We start from the raw sequence: 17,048 nt of genomic DNA on the forward strand, positions 1-17,048 counted from the left end.
ATCCATCCATCCATCCATCCATCCATCCATCCATCCATCCATCCATCCATCCATCCATCCATCCATCCATCCATCCATCCATCCATCCATCCATCCATCCATCCATCCATCCATCCATCCATCCATCCATCCATCCATCCATCCATCCATCCATCCATCCATCCATCCATCCATCCATCCATCCATCCATCCATCCATCCATCCATCCATCCATCCATCCATCCATCCATCCATCCATCCATCCATCCATCCATCCATCCATCCATCCATCCATCCATCCATCCATCCATCCATCCATCCATCCATCCATCCATCCATCCATCCATCCATCCATCCATCCATCCATCCATCCATCCATCCATCCATCCATCCATCCATCCATCCATCCATCCATCCATCCATCCATCCATCCATCCATCCATCCATCCATCCATCCATCCATCCATCCATCCATCCATCCATCCATCCATCCATCCATCCATCCATCCATCCATCCATCCATCCATCCATCCATCCATCCATCCATCCATCCATCCATCCATCCATCCATCCATCCATCCATCCATCCATCCATCCATCCATCCATCCATCCATCCATCCATCCATCCATCCATCCATCCATCCATCCATCCATCCATCCATCCATCCATCCATCCATCCATCCATCCATCCATCCATCCATCCATCCATCCATCCATCCATCCATCCATCCATCCATCCATCCATCCATCCATCCATCCATCCATCCATCCATCCATCCATCCATCCATCCATCCATCCATCCATCCATCCATCCATCCATCCATCCATCCATCCATCCATCCATCCATCCATCCATCCATCCATCCATCCATCCATCCATCCATCCATCCATCCATCCACGTTTTCGAATTATGGTCAGTGGAGGATTATGGATTTTTAAATTTTCATAACATTTCATACCATTAGGGGCCGATGACCTAGATGTTAGTCCCCTTTAAACAACAAACATCATCATCATCATCATCAAATCCATCCGTCTGTTCTACTGGACCAATTTGCTTCATTTTGGTTTTATTCTCTCCGACATTACTTGCCGGTGAATCATGATACATTGATAGGACTCCAAGTTCAGTCAACTTTGAGTAATCATAAAGTCAAATCATTAAATGATTACTCTAATAATTCCAGGCGAAGTCTTACCCTAACCCGCAATACATTCCGTACTTAGCTGTTTGATAAGCGGCTAACACTTTCACTAGTATTCTGATATATGATTTTCATCCTTAGTAAAGACATTGCATGCAGCTATATTTGATTACTACCTGCCAAGCCAGAGAGTATACACTCCCTCTGATTACGGATGAATACTAATCCGTGCTAGATACTTTTTGATTCTATAACCTTTCCCAGCTACCAAATAGATTCAACAGATGTCACAGCATTCCTAATAACTTACATGCTGCTAAGAGAAAAAATGTCTACGTACAAACAGACCCCACCACAACATATGCCTTAGACATTACCTGGGAACACCAATCGAAGGATAACCTAGCTGCATTAGAAAGAGTAAAGACCATGTAGCTCTCTGCCTGGCAAAGAAAAAGCTGCTTCGAGACTAACCTACACAATACAACCGTTCTCTATGGAAAAACTGTGATTAGAAATACCATTGCCTTCTACGACACAATACCAAGCTTTACATCAAGAAGTGCAGGACGAAAAAGCGAATGTATGGATATATTTTTGCCAAATAAGCGGCATGATGACGTAAGAATGGATAAATTCTGACTACGAACTGCGCATACCATAATGCGCTTATTAAATGTTCATAAAAACCATTGAAAAGGCACGCAAAACAATATTACTACGACAGGCATATCAAGATGAGTTATTTGACATATTCATAAGGAATGGTTCGGAGCAGTACGAGTCCTCTAGCCCTTTCCTGGCCAGTGGGTGATATAATTCCCACTTAGCTTTTTCCGCTACTGGGCCATTGGGTAAGCTGATTCCCACATTTGATTTGTGCTGCTATCTTGTGTGGACATCAGAAATTCTAGAATTTTTTCTGCTCTGGTATATTTGCAGTTTCTAGGTTGGTGGACGTGTTTGTTCACATGTGTGTAGTGTAATGGCTGCCAGGAGCATGTATTTTTGGGAAGTGAAGTGATTTTCTGCACCAGAAAGATGGATCTTAGTAATTCTAAGCTATTTACGTTATCATAAATTATTCTGTAATACTTCAGACATAGATTGATCATATTTTTTGTCTCAGTATGGGTAAATAAATAGAATTTATGTAAAGGTTAAACACAGGAACATAAGTTCTTCATCTTTCCATGATTATTCATCTCCAGAATTCTTTTGTTATTTTATTTTATTTCATTTTATTATTTTGCTGACTTCCTGAAATTTCATGAAAAGTAAAATGTAATATATTAGTAGCATGTTTCATGACAAATAAATAAGTTCAGATTACCTTTCCAGTATATAATTGTGGACGTATTATTCGTTTGGCTTTCACTTTGTACACCCCTTATTCTACCTGAAATGATGATTACAGCTGTGTTCAATGTAAATTATTTATACTTCTGTATGGTATAAGATGAGTGCACATATTCACGTTCTATGTCTTGATTTGTGTGTGCTAGCGTTTGGTTATTGGGAAGTATAGTTCCCACATTTGTGTCACTTAGGCATACTGACAGCTATTGGGATATATAGTTCCCACATTTTTTTCACAGTTCAAGTGTTTGCAATTTAAAAAGAAATAGCTTCTCATTCCTTGACATTCGATCACTACAAAAATTGTTTAGTTCCTAAAAATTCATTTCTTAATTAATTTGGCCAGAAAAGGGATAGTTTATGTTATATATTTTATTAAGTCTAATGTTCTGGTAAAGTCACAATACGAAACTGATGACCTCGGCGAGTCTACCATCAAGATAAATCAGCAACAACTTGAGAAAAATATTACATTGAGTTTGGAATTGAGTCCTTGTCGAAGATAATATTGTGCGATGTTATTCGTGGCTTATCAATGAGTGTGTAGGGAATTAAGAGTAGAAGCATAAAAGTTAAATTTATCGAATACAGAGAGTTATTTCTTGTCTGAGCATATTCATTAAAACATTATGTTTGAACGGAAGCTTCGCAGTGCCAATATTTTATACGACCCGATTGTGAGATACAAATATAAGTCGACACTTTGTATACGCCTCCAAACTACTGTCAGATAAGCACACGTATGACTTGCAAGGAATACAAAACAGATGTTTTCTCGCCAACCAGCGCTGCTACAGAATGTACGCTTGTCAGGGGAGCTGAAAAATGATAGCCACGAGTGTAAACTCCTCTCTTGAAAACGTGATGTTACTCCCCATTTATACAGCGTTGTGAGAGTAAGACATTTTATGGTTACAGATACTCTGAGACGATAATAATTCATTCTCCACTTGGAATTCTAATTACCCGACTCAGATTTCTTGCAGTCCTTCACGGCAGAGAACTCAACTCGCAGAAATGTTACAATAATTTATTATTTTACTCTGGAAATAAATGGACGGTTTTACAACACGTACTCCATACTGGCCGTGGCTAGTGTTACCAGGAACCCATACCACGCCAGGGTCGGGAATCACAATGTTGTTGATGTCACTGAAGATACCACGCTATGTCTAGTTCGCCTGCGTAATATTAGCTGCTTATGTTGAACTTAGCCCACACAACGATGGTAATTTTAATTTTAGTTGTTGCGAGAAGCAGTACTATTATTATTATTATTATTATTATTATTATTATTATTATTATTATTGTTACAGACCATGGAAACCCTTAGAGGAGTGGAAGGTAATGACTTTCACTATTCATAACCTCCGTACTAACAAAAGAAGATTTCGGATCTCATGACGACGAACGACAAATAACTGTCTGAACTGAAAAAGCAAGGGACTCAAATAACTATTGTGAGATGGGTATTTCGCGATCACCCTAAAAATCCTCAACATCACTTACGGAAGTAGGGCGCGCGGCTGTAATGTTCCAAGTGCCAAACACATTTTACCTGTGAAATATGAGAAATGTAAATGCCGAGATTACGTTCATCATCTTGAATTTTCAAATGTCATGTACACACCCTATTCTACATCATGATAATGTGATGTGAGAAGGCAGTGCTGCAAATAAAGTTGAACATCCCACCACGAGCAAATAATAATGGCACTGGAATCACATTCAGGGCTGCTGCATGTGTCAAGAACGGCAAAATTGATGTCCAACACATTACGGAACGAAAGTGGAGTGACCTGTGGCACATATCCAAAAGTCTTCCATCCATAGCAAAACATAGGCTGGTACTGTGGTACAGTCAAGTGATTGCATACAAAAGAGGGTAACAAGAAAATGAAGATCATGTCATGCATATTAACAGCATTCACTTCCATGTGTCGTGCAAATAGATTGTACTGGCGAAAGAAATGGACACCAAGAGGCTGGCAGGATTTTGCGGTTTTAGGAGGTATGATTTTATGTACAGATATACATCCCTGTGTACACGTTGACTGCATCAGCAGAAATGAAGGCTGAACTTCGCCTACAAACGCTAAATCCCCAGTCCTCACGGTGGCGGAAGTGTCAGCAGCAACATCCTGCTTAGTAGCGAAACTTGTGATCTTACATGATGATGTTTTGTACGGGCATTTGAACTAGTTTAGAAAATACTTGCTGGCTTGAAAATGAGTAATTTCCAACAAGGTACCTTTTTTATCACCCACTTCTTTGAATGCTTGGAGGGAATTGCGTGGCCTGTTGTACGTGCTTTTCGGAATGTGGTATGCATTTTCTACGTTCTAGCGTCCCACCTCTCTCAAGTGTCTACCACTTGTCTCCTTTTTCCGGTGACGTTTTGAATATTCGGCCGGTTGATGCAATGGATTTCTGTGCAATCTTCACACAGCCATAAATATTTCGCATTGGTTTTTCAACACATGGTTCCTGGGTCCTGTTGCGTTTCACTCTGGAGTGTGGTGGTTCATAGAAACTGGAACTGGTTGCCATGTTGTGGGTCGGAGTCCTCGGCATATCACTGTCTTCAGATAAAGTATCCAACGTTCTGTCTCTGTCATTCCACAATATTCATCCTTCCCACATGACAGAGCTGCCACAGACATGTTGCTCCGGTAAGTTACAGAACTCTTGCTGCGCAATGCATCTGCCAATGTACAGTTTATTGGAGATGTGTTGTCCACTTTGTAATTCTGCATCACAACATTCACCAGTAGCTGCACTATAGCATAAGGGTTACATGTCGTTTTGCTAAACACACAGCAGCATACACCTATTCCATATACAGTATTCATTAGTCAGCATTGGTGTTTTCACGGCCCCTACTTGTAGACATGATATGGGACTGTTGTGCTTATGCCGTGCCAAGAAAACAAGGTGCAACTCTTTACGTTTCGCAGAGAACTTTGCTCCGCGTCTTCAGAAGAAAATCTCGACTGTTCACGAAGAAGACTTCTACACTAATGAGGGTATGGAATTAAGAATAATTTACCGTTGGAGCTGTAGTGGTACGAACATTCGGCACCAGTTGGCTCGCTGTATGCTGGCACAGCGCTCCAAGTGGGAGCTGACGACACCATTAAGCTTCAATCACGGCCGATGGATTCCTCGCTGCGCTAGCTAGCTAGAGCGACGCATCGAGTCGGCCGTGCTCCAATTAAGATGTTCTATCACACCGTGTGTGCGTGAGAAGTAACAGAGAGGACATCAGACGAATTGGGGACGAATGTGGTAGCAGAAATGAATAGAAACTAATAAAATAAAATGCAACGAAGATACCAGAATGGATTAGAACAGAGGTGAAGAAGGGAAAGAAAGCGTGTGGAGAAAACCAGAGGACGATGATGTGAAACACCGTGGGAATGTGGGGGTGGGGTCGCAACCGGCGTACACACGTTATGAAAGTTGATACATAACGCATTGCTTGGAATGAACCATCTGGTGATGGTTCACTGCGAAACGTAGGGAGTTTCACCTTGTTTCCTTGACATGGCATAAGCTCAAAATCCCATATCAGGTCTACAATATTAATTAGCACAGAGACAGACCCTTACTGTGATATGACTACTGGAGCAACAGTGAATGATGTACACAACGTAGGATACCTGCGAAGCATGCGCATTAACACATTATGAATAGTGATTCTCTGGATGCCGTGTAAGTCTACATCGTATCATGTCTAGGTACACGAACCTGCACTAAGTAGCATTAAGTAATATAAGTAGTACGTAGTGTAGAGTTGTTACTTTGGAAACTCAATACATGTGCCTGTGCTAACTAAGCAGCCATGTATTGGGGTGAAGAGGAATGAAGCAGAAAACAGAGTCTTGTGAGGTCAAAAGGTCTTACGAGTAAGTCAATACAGGCAATCTAAATAGTTACGCTCCAATATTTCGAAGAAGCAAGCGAAGGGGTAGTTTGAAGTGTCCTGTAACTTAAAAGTAATGGGCCACCCCAATCAAGTATTACGAGACGGAGAGTCATGTTTATTAGGACAAGTATTAGAAAAGGGGGACAAGGTAAGTGTTAAGAAGCGAGTAGTCATGTTTATGAAAATGGGAATTGCTACGTGTACAAGAGTGGGAGTTACGATATATTGTGGAAGTGATAGAGTCAATAGAGTGCCAGAAAAGCCTTAGCTGAGAGTAGGGTATATTCTCATATTATTTGCTAGTTTCTTTAAATACGAATGTAAATCAAGGAACAAGCGTCTTATTGCATTAATTTTCATCCTGGGACAGACTTGCGTTCCGCTCGCGCCAGAAATAGCGATCGATTCCAGAAGTGGTGTCGCTACTTACAATATTTCTTAGTCGATCAAGTTTGGAGGGTGTTGCTGACAATTGTCATTCATCACCCATACTTTGATTCTCGACGTAAACCCTAGATATACTGGGTTTATCGTAGTTGGCAACTTAAAGCTTGAAGAGTCTCTATGAGGCTCCACGATACTCTGTTTTTACATCGCTTTAGCATTTCAGTGGTACTCTAATGTTTTAAAGTCCAATTGCATTTATTTGGAGCAGCCATTCTGTGGAAGGCCAGTTCCAGTACGTCACACTAAGTGACCGACTTCCATTGTACGTGTATATTATTTGTATATTACCACTTTTATATATGCACGTATATAGCAAGTCATATGACTTTGAACTCTTACCAACCAACTTACCTTACGCCTATAAATTACCGTCTTCAATCCCTTTCGTTTTTTGTGCTGTTGTCCATCATCTGATTCCACTCTCCGCTCGGCGTTTCATCTGTTGGCGGGGATACGACAATCGAAATGAGGAATGAAAAGGGGTGAAAACTAAAATGTAAATGACCGAAATTATGGATGTATGTGTGTATGTCCCAGAATAGTTCTCAATCAAACTTCGTACACATATGTCTTACTATCTGCAGAAAATTACTGTGAAGGTAAGACACCCGTACGGTCGGGGGTGATATGGAGTGACATTTAAAAACCTTCAAAATGACTAGTATTAGTGTAGAATCCATACTGTTCGGGGTCGCTGAGATTAATTGTGACGCTTTGGATGCCGTTGAAGTCCAAGTTCAGCCTTCATCAGCATGGTGGGGGGAGATGAAAAATAAAAGGTAGGCCTACAAAATGATCGGGATTAGTGTTGAATATACAGTTTTTGTGTTCGCTGGGCGGATTGGTGACAGTTTCAGTGACAGTTGTAATCGTGTACATCATATCTATAGGGCGACGCGTAAATACGAGGGTTGGAACTTAAATAGTGGCAACACTGCTGTGGAGACGCTATGCAACGTTATTTAATATTGTCGCTGATAGCACACGTTGGTTACATACCTACCTTACCTCAGAGCAAATGGACTCGCCGTTCCCACGTCACCGGCGTGCGCACAAGCTAGAGAAACACAGTCACGTGTGAGCTAGCGGTCTAACGTAACGTTCTTACTATGTTTTACAAACAGGAACAACGGAGTTGGATCAAGATTGAATGTGTCAGAGGTCGTACAGCACGACAGTGTCATCAAGGTCTTCAAGAGGCTTGCGGGGAATCTGCATTGCCTTACAGCACAGTGGCACGTTGGGTAAAACCCTTCAACGATGGTCGGCAAACTGAGGCGGACATTCATCGGGCAGGTCATCCTACGAGTGAAGAAGAAGTGCGTGCTCTTGCCGCGTTACTGGACAGTGATCGAAACCAGACGATTCGTGAGCATTCGCTTCAGAACTGTTGCAGGGATTCCAAAGGCAGGAGACCGCTCCATTCGCAGCATCAACAGAACAGCCTCTGCTACAGGTATACAACGACTTTCACATCGCTGGCAACGGGTTATGCACAACGCTGGTGATTACATTGAAGGACAGTCAAGGTTGCTAACATGTAACTCTTTTGTATCTGTTGTAAATAAATAGTTGCCACTATTTAAGGATCAACTACTTCCCACGCGAAACAAAATAATCTAAAACTTAATCTTTTAATCAAACACACAACAATAACTATAAAACTACAGAATATTTCTTAAAATATCAATCAACATCGCAATAAAGAAATCTATAACAAAACACTTGACACATAATTAAGAAGCAATAGTTATCCTGAAAGTAGATATCAAAAAGTACCTGAACAGCACTTGGAGCAGTTTCATACCAGGACACGTTTTCTGACCTGTTCATAACGAATGCTACGGAGCAGCACGGGTCGTCATTATTAAGATTCCTTTGTATCTCTGTTTTCTGTAGAGGTCACGAAGGCTGTTGAAGGAGTCGCAGGTAGTGATTTTTTAAACTTAAGTTTTTATGTAGGCTGAATATTACTGAAAAGTACAGAAATCCTTTGTAAATTTTAGTGTGAAATGTGTTTCCTCGGAGGTCCTACTTGATCATAAACGATACATGGACAGCAGATGGGTGAACTCTTCCGTGGTCATAGTTACCCTTAACCACTTTGATCTATAATTTAAGAATGTGAAAAATAAGTCTATATGTATATATTACAGTATATGTTTCTTTTATCTATATACCGAATGTAGCCTACTTTAGTAATGCTTAATACACTCATGTTCATAAAAGATAGAACACCTTGAAAGACTAGAGATAGGAAGTTCATATTTACAAGACATGTTCATTAGCATGTTCTACATAAACGATTAGCATTTCAGTCACCTAGGTTCAGCATGTGTCCTGTTGCTTAGTAGACACTGGGTCCTCCATGGGCACTGATAACTTCTTCCATGGCATTGACGCGTATAAGGCGCGAATGGCGTCCTGGGGTATAGCCATCCATGCTGCATTCACCTGGTTCCACAGTTCAACTTTGGTATTTAGCATTGGGTCACGGCGCCGCACCTGTCGTTTCACCATATCCCATACATGTTCGATTGGCGACAAGTCCGGTGATCGGGCGGGCCAGGGTAACCGTCTGACATCCTGTGACAACAAGAAGGCACTTGTTCGTGCAGCAACATGTGGTCGCGCATTGTTCTGCTGAAATATGGCGTCTGGAGTGTCGTGCAGAAAGAGTATGGTTACGGGTCAAAGAATGTGATTCACGTAAGTCAAACTAGTCACAGTGCCCTGGACGCGCACCAACTGTGATTTGCGGTTGTATCTAATAGCACCTCAGACCTTCAGACCTTGAGTTGGCGCTGTATGTCTTGTGTCAATGTGATGCCTCTCCCCCTGTCTGCGGCGAACCAAAATGCGGCCATCATTTTCAAACAAACAGAACCTGAATTCGTCGGAAAACATTATCTGCTGCCATTCCTGTCCCCAGTGACGTCGTTTCATACACCATTGCCTTTTAGTATGTGTATGCACATTACTGAAAGGTAGGCGGAGAAGTGGACGAAGCGCCGCTAACCCAGACCGTAATAAACGGCGGCGGACTGTCACTCCTGACAGTGTACGATGTGTTACACTGTTCCACTGTTGCGCCAGAGCCGAGGAGGATGCAGATCTTTCCTTCAATGCCATTCGGATGATATGCGGATCTTCTGGGGGGAGGGGGGATAGGTGGGGGTGGTCTGGGTGGTGCGACCAGACCCATCTCGTCGCGTTCTACGGCCTTCTGTGAACCATTTTATACTCACCCGTTACACAGCCGACACACTTCGTCCTACACGAGCAGCAATTTCCCGGATGGATACATCGCGTTCTCTCATGCCAAAGTTGCGCCTTCTTTCAAACTCACTCATTTGACGGTACGATTCCCGCATATGTCTGCGAGACATCCTGGACGTCTGCTCAAGCCACACTGATCCATTACCTTCGGTTTATAGCGACAACAAGAGCCGCAGGCACATTTTACCCGTCGGTGATGGTGAGCCGAGATATCGATGTGGACCTTGAAGCTGAGGGCCGACATGGTTGAAATGCTAATATCATTTCTTCGGAAGCTACTATTGCACATGTCCTGTGAATATGAACTTCGTATCTCTAGTCTTTCGAGGTGGTCTGGTTTTATGAAGAAGAGTGTAGTAATAGCAGTAATAATTATAAACCCGTAGAAAAGATCTGTATAATAACAATAATAATAATAATAATAATAATAATAATAATAATAATAATAATAATAATAATAATAATAATAATAAAATAATAATAATCCATTGGTAGTTCATACCAGGTATAAGTGAAAGTTCCTCTAAAAGAAAGAAGGGAAGTTGGGTTATAAAGTTTTGTAACTAACCTTTTTCGTTTATGTATTTGGTTTGCATTTTTATGGAAGACGTATTCTTCGCATGATGTTTTCAAACATCTTCCTGACTACCTGGCGGGTAACCGAAGGTACATTTTCCATATGAAGCTACGGCGTTCTTCTTCTTAATGCGTTATACCCAATTAAAGAGCGCGTATGAACACCTGTTACGGCATTATTATTATTATTATTATTATTATTATTATTATTATTATTATTATTATAAACGCGTTGGTGATCTTTTATCGTTTTTAACAGTCTTCCTGGAATATTCTCCAGTTAGATGAAAATATAGGATGGGAACTGATTACTCCCCAGCAAGTTGTTTACGTGGAATTTGCGTTCCAGAGCTGAGTGGTATTCTGTAATTTCCTCGGATAATAAGTTCCTCGTATATCTAAACTATGAAGTATATTTCGCTGAATGTTAAGGGATGAAGTTCTCTGCAGCAATAAGGCAATCTGTATTCAGCAGAAATTGCACTAGACAGCGAGGAACAACGCAGCAAATGAAGTGCTTTCCTTGTCCCGTTCTCATTCCCTAGCACCTTCTACAGCACAGAATTCAGTTTACGAAGTGACTGTTCATGAGTTCCAAGTGACATAGAGTCGTCACAAATTTTAATAAACAAAATGTAACAGTATGATGTATTATGTTCAGTTTTAGAAACGCCGATTGAGGCGCTGCTGTTCTGAACCCAACTAGGCAGGTTCGATCCTGACTCAGTCCGGTAATATTTGAAGGTTTGAAATACGTCAGCCTCGTGTCAGTAGATTTACTGCTTGACTAAATTCCGGCACCTCAGTGTCTCCGAAAACCGTAAAAGTAGTTAGTGGGACGTAAAGCCAATAACATTGTATTAGTTTTAGAAATAAAAACCTCAATCGGTGTTGAGAGAAGTGCATTTCTGAAATTAAAACCTCTTGTTTACATCCGTGAGTACGGATTCGAAATTCTGTAATTTGAATTAAATATAAATATTGAAATTAATAACGAGAATGGACGCCATCTGAAAAATACTTCCAGAAATATATGAATTTTTTCTATTAGCGTAATTTCGTACTAACACATCGAAGGTTTTCGGTGACGCAGGCATGGGAAAGGGCTTAGGATTGGGAAAGTTGCGGCCGAGGTCTTAATTTATGGTTCATCCCGTGCATTTGCCTGGTGTGAAAAATGATATTTTTCTTTTCTAGTGGCTTTATGTTGCACTGACACAGATATGTCCTTTGGCGACGATCGGATAGAAAAGACCTAGGAGTGGGAAGGAACCGGCCGTGGCCTTAATTAAGGTACAGCCCCAGCATTTGACTGGTGTGAAAATGGGAAACCACGGAAAACAATCTTCAGGGCTTCCGAAAGCTCACAGTTTCGCGGCCCGATCCACTGCAGCCAGCACACTCGGTGAATGAATCGCATTCAGTTTGCTCTTATCGGGTACCACACTGTGAAAGTAAATGGTGATTGATACAAGATTTAATGATTTCCCTTAATATAAAAAGTTACGTCCAAAATAAATATAGCCAGGAACCTGCTCCTTTCCGTAGGAGATATTTTGCTTTCATACATGTACCTCGAATGAAGAGCGTAATATATTGCGTCATTTATTTAGACATCCGAGCATCAAAGGATACCGCAGGTTCAATTGCAGCTACTTATAAAAAGTTTGTAATCTAATCCACAGTACGTTTCGTCTGGCTTCAACGAGACCTCATCATGGCAGCTTCAGTTTTGCTCGGGAGTAGATGTAGTACTATTAATTCCAAGCGGTAAATGGCCTAATATATTATTTGGATGACATTTACTGTTGGAGCTGAAGTTGATAAAATACCGCAATTTGTGGCTACTCGTTTAACACCGCACCAACACATCCAAGGTTTTCGGCAACGGAAGGATGAGAAGGTAGCGTCCGTGGCCTTTATCGGCATTTGAGCAATAGTCTATTGCTTCAGTGTGTCAACCATCATCTATTGACATATGCATAAAACTACAAAATTACAATCTTCCAGTTTTACTGGATTGTTGATATCATTAAAAGACAGAGTCGGTTGCGGGATACGGGTCGTGCAGATGAAATCTTGCACTTTTTTTTTGCTAGTTGCTTTACGTCGCACCTACACAGACAGGTCTTATGGCGACGATGGGATAGGAAAGACCTAGGAGTTGGGAAGGAAGCGGCCGTGGCGTTAATTAAGGTACAGCCCCAGCATTTGCCTGGTGTGAAAATGGGAAACCACGGAAAATCATCTTCAGGGCTTCCGACATTGGGATTCGAACCCACTATCTCCCGGATTGAAGCTCACAGCCACGCGCCTTTAACCGTACGGCCAACTCGCCCGATTAATCTTGCATTCAGGAGATGATGAATTCGAATTCTATCATCAGCAGCCGTGAAGATATTTTTTCTATTATTTCCTACTTTCACACCTGGTAAATGCTGGGGCTGGAACTTAAAGGCCTCAGCCTCTTCCTTCCTAGTCTTAGACCTGTCCTATTCCATCTTCGTCCTAAACCTATATGAGTGATACGCTAAGCCATACACAAACAACTCATCCAGTTTCACGTGGAATTAGTACTGTCTGGTCGTGAGTTTGCATTAAAGAAATCGTATATGTATTGTCCAGGCGTCATACCATGGATATTTAAGAAATAAACTGTTAAAGTGAATACAGCTTACAGTTTCGAGCGAGACTAAAATTGTGAAGATTTTTAAAAGTCATAAAATATGAACCGCGCACAATACAGTAGGATTATATACACACATGCAGAGTGCAAGAGTTTATTGCACACTAAAAGTAGTAGTTATCGAAACTGTTCGAGTCACAGTAAAGAATCGACGCACAACTTGAGCGTTCTGTTCCGAGCGGTAAGTCCACTTCGCGAGTTCATAATGAACACATGCGTCAACCGAAGAAATAGTCTCCGAACACCAGAGGAAAAAGAAAGACATTTGGCTTGACTTCTACAGCACAGACGCGATGACGACAAATGACTGGAAGGAAGCGAACTACGAGCTGGGGCACCTCGTGACAAGGTTCGCGATACACGGCTTTCCCTTCAAAGTCTGTTGTACGGATCGATTCCATGAGCCATGTGAAGACTGTAGTTGTTCATTGTGTGGCAAGCTATGCGATCGATACCACGTGCAATTTTGTGAGAACCGACGTATGTCACTTAAGAAATTCTGCTCGGAAGAGAGTTAATACTGTGCAGACGAGAATTATTTGATGAAATTGTAATTTATGATCTCTACTTTGTACAGTATGTAAGTTTCTCTATGGCCAGTGACTGCAATAAACGTATTATTATTTATGTGAAGTAAAAGTCGCTTTCTTCAGAATATAACTATACCACTGTTATTCTGTAATAACTGTGAGACGAAATTACGTAATATAGTGTAAAATTTGACCATGTCGAAGCATTGACGAATTTTACAAGTGGAATTTTAGGAAAGGATAATTACTAGAAGAAGGAGCATTTCGAGGTAATTTCAAAAAGTGATATTTATTAGTTCCTACAGGGATCTGTACGGGGAGAATAACAAAGGTGTAGTTAAATGAAAGAAATACAATAGTAATATTCCAGAAAGAACATTATAATATTAAATTACTGTATTATTGTCTGGCTCCATGGTTAAATGGTTAGCGTGCTGGCCTTTGGCCACGGGGATCCCGGGTTCGATTCCCGGCAGGGTCGGGAATTTTAAACATAATTGGTTAATTTCGCTGGCACTGGGGCTGGGTGTATGTGTTGTCTTCATCATCATTTTATCCTCTTCATGACGCGTGGGTCGCCTACGGGTGTCATATCAGAAGACCTGCATCTGGCGAGCCGACTTGTCCTTGAGCACTCCCGGCACTAAAAGTCATACGCTATTTCATTTCATACTGTATTATTAAATGTGTCCGCCTCTGTGGTGTAGTGGTTAGCGTGATTAGCTGCCACCCCCGGAGGCCCGGGTTCGATTCCCGGCTCTGCCACGAAATTTGAAAAGTGGTACGAGGGCTGGAACGGGGTCCACTCAGCCTCGGGAGGTCAACTGAGTAGAGGTGGGTTCGATTCCCACCTCAGCCATCCTGGAAGTGGTTTTCCGTGGTTTCCCACTTCTCTTCCAGGCGAATGCCGGGATGGTACCTAACTTAAGGCCACGGCCGCTTCCTTCCCTCTTCCTTGCCTATCCCTTCCACTCTTCCCATCCCTCCACAAGGCCCCTGTTCAGCATAGCAGGTGAGGCCGCCTGGGCGAGGTACTGGTCATACTCCCCAGTTGTATCCCCCGACCACGAGTCTGAAGCTCCAGGACACTGCCCTTGAGGCGGTAGAGGTGGGATCCCTCGCTAAGTCCGAGGGAAAAACCGAACCTGGAGGGTAAACAGATGATGATGATGATGATTATTATTAAATGTGTTGAATTAATCATACCTGTTTGCGATTGCTATTCTCATTTGAACACTCTGCATTCACGCGACGTGTTCCCATTAAAGGAACATGCGGCTGTGTCCCAGTTTTAGTAACTCCTCCTCCTCCTCCTCCTCCTCCTCCTCCTCCTACTACTACTACTACTACTACTACTACTACTCGTACTGTACGCGCACTTTTTAGTGATAGATTTTTGTACTTGGTGAGGAGAAAGAAGGGAGCACTGCCGGTTCCGGTAGTACTGCCAACTGAATAGAAATGAAATCTGAATTGAATCGATAATATGATCGATCGATATGAATTTTCTAAACCTTTATTATCTTAACGCCAACAACTGTGTCACACACACACAATATATATAATACTATATAATATTTCCCAATGCGAAACGTGTTTCTAGCATGAATTCTATAGTTTGGCTTTGCTGTGTAAAAAACAACAGTACGAGTACGTAAAGTGTACGCCAGATGTCGCACAGCGATGATAAGCGATTCTTAGTTTGTGTTTCATAGGTTCCCAATACGAATCTCGAAGATAACCGAAGTCGACCGATTCAGCACTAGGGTGTAAATCTAACGCTAAAAAGTGCGCAGATACTACTACTACTACTACTACTACTACTACTACTACTACTACTTAAATTGCCCTCAGTCATAAGTTATGTGACCTTCCTTGTTGCTCTCTATCAGATGTGACAAACGCTAATTAGGTGATAGAAAACTTAAAATTTAAATCGGAATACCTAAAGGAAATTGCGCTATGCCGTTTGATTTCTCAGAGTATACGTTCTGGTCAGTAATGAATAAATAATTAGCATGTTAGTGTAATTTGCCCGTAGTGCTTCATTGCAGTAAGTAAGATATAATGTGACAAAATTTGACACCTGTCACCTGCTGTACATGCCGAGGTATTGACTCAAATAGCATAAGAATAGTGTCCTCGGACACAATACAACTAACCAGCCTCTATCATAACGGTCGTAATGCAGTTACATGTTATGACCCAAGAAATATTATACAAATTGTCCTATTTAGCTCACATACTCCTACTTGCCTTGAATAAATATTCGTTCGTTCGTAAGCTGTTTACCCTCCAGGGTCGGTTTTTCCCTCGGACTCAGCGAGGGATCCCACCTCTACCGCCTCAAGTGCAGTGTCCTGGAGATTCAGACTTTTTTTTTTTTGCTAGGGGCTTTACGTCGCACCGACACAGATAGGTCTTATGGCGACGATGGGATAGGAAAGGCCTAGGAGTTGGCCTTAATTAAGGTACAGCCCCAGCATTTGCCTGGTGTGAAAATGGGAAATCACGGAAAACCATTGTCAGGGCTGCCGATAGTGGGATTCGAACCTACTATCTCCCGGATGCAAGCTCACAGCCGCGCGCCTCTACGCGCACGGCCAACTCGCCCGGTGATTCAGACTTTGGGTCGGGGATACAACTGAGGAGGAGGAGGACCAGTACCTCGCCCAGGCGGCCTCACCTGCTATGCTGAACAGGGGCCTTGTGGAGGAATGGCAAGATTGGATGGGACAGGCAAGGAAGAGGGAAGGAAGCGGCCGTGGCCATAAGTTAGGTACCATCCCGGCATTTGCCTGGAGGAGAACTGGGAGACCACGGAAAACCACTTCCAGGCTAGCTGAGGGGGAAATCGAACCCACCTCTACTCAGTTGACCTCCCGAGGCTGAGTGGACCCCGTTCCAGCCCTTGTACCCCTCGTATCACATTTCAAATTTCGTGGCAGAGCCGGGAATCGAACCCGGACCTCCGGGGGTGGCAGTAATCACGCTAACCACTACACCACAGAGGCGGACTTGAATAAATATTCAGAATTTAATTGTGTTATGAACCCGCACAATGAAACGCAGAGCTTTTCATAATTCGTATAGGGTTAAAAAAGAAAAGGAACAT

The sequence above is a fragment of the Anabrus simplex genome, chromosome 7, assembly GCF_040414725.1.
Source record: "Anabrus simplex isolate iqAnaSimp1 chromosome 7, ASM4041472v1, whole genome shotgun sequence".
NCBI classification, from domain to species: Eukaryota; Metazoa; Arthropoda; class Insecta; order Orthoptera; family Tettigoniidae; genus Anabrus; species Anabrus simplex.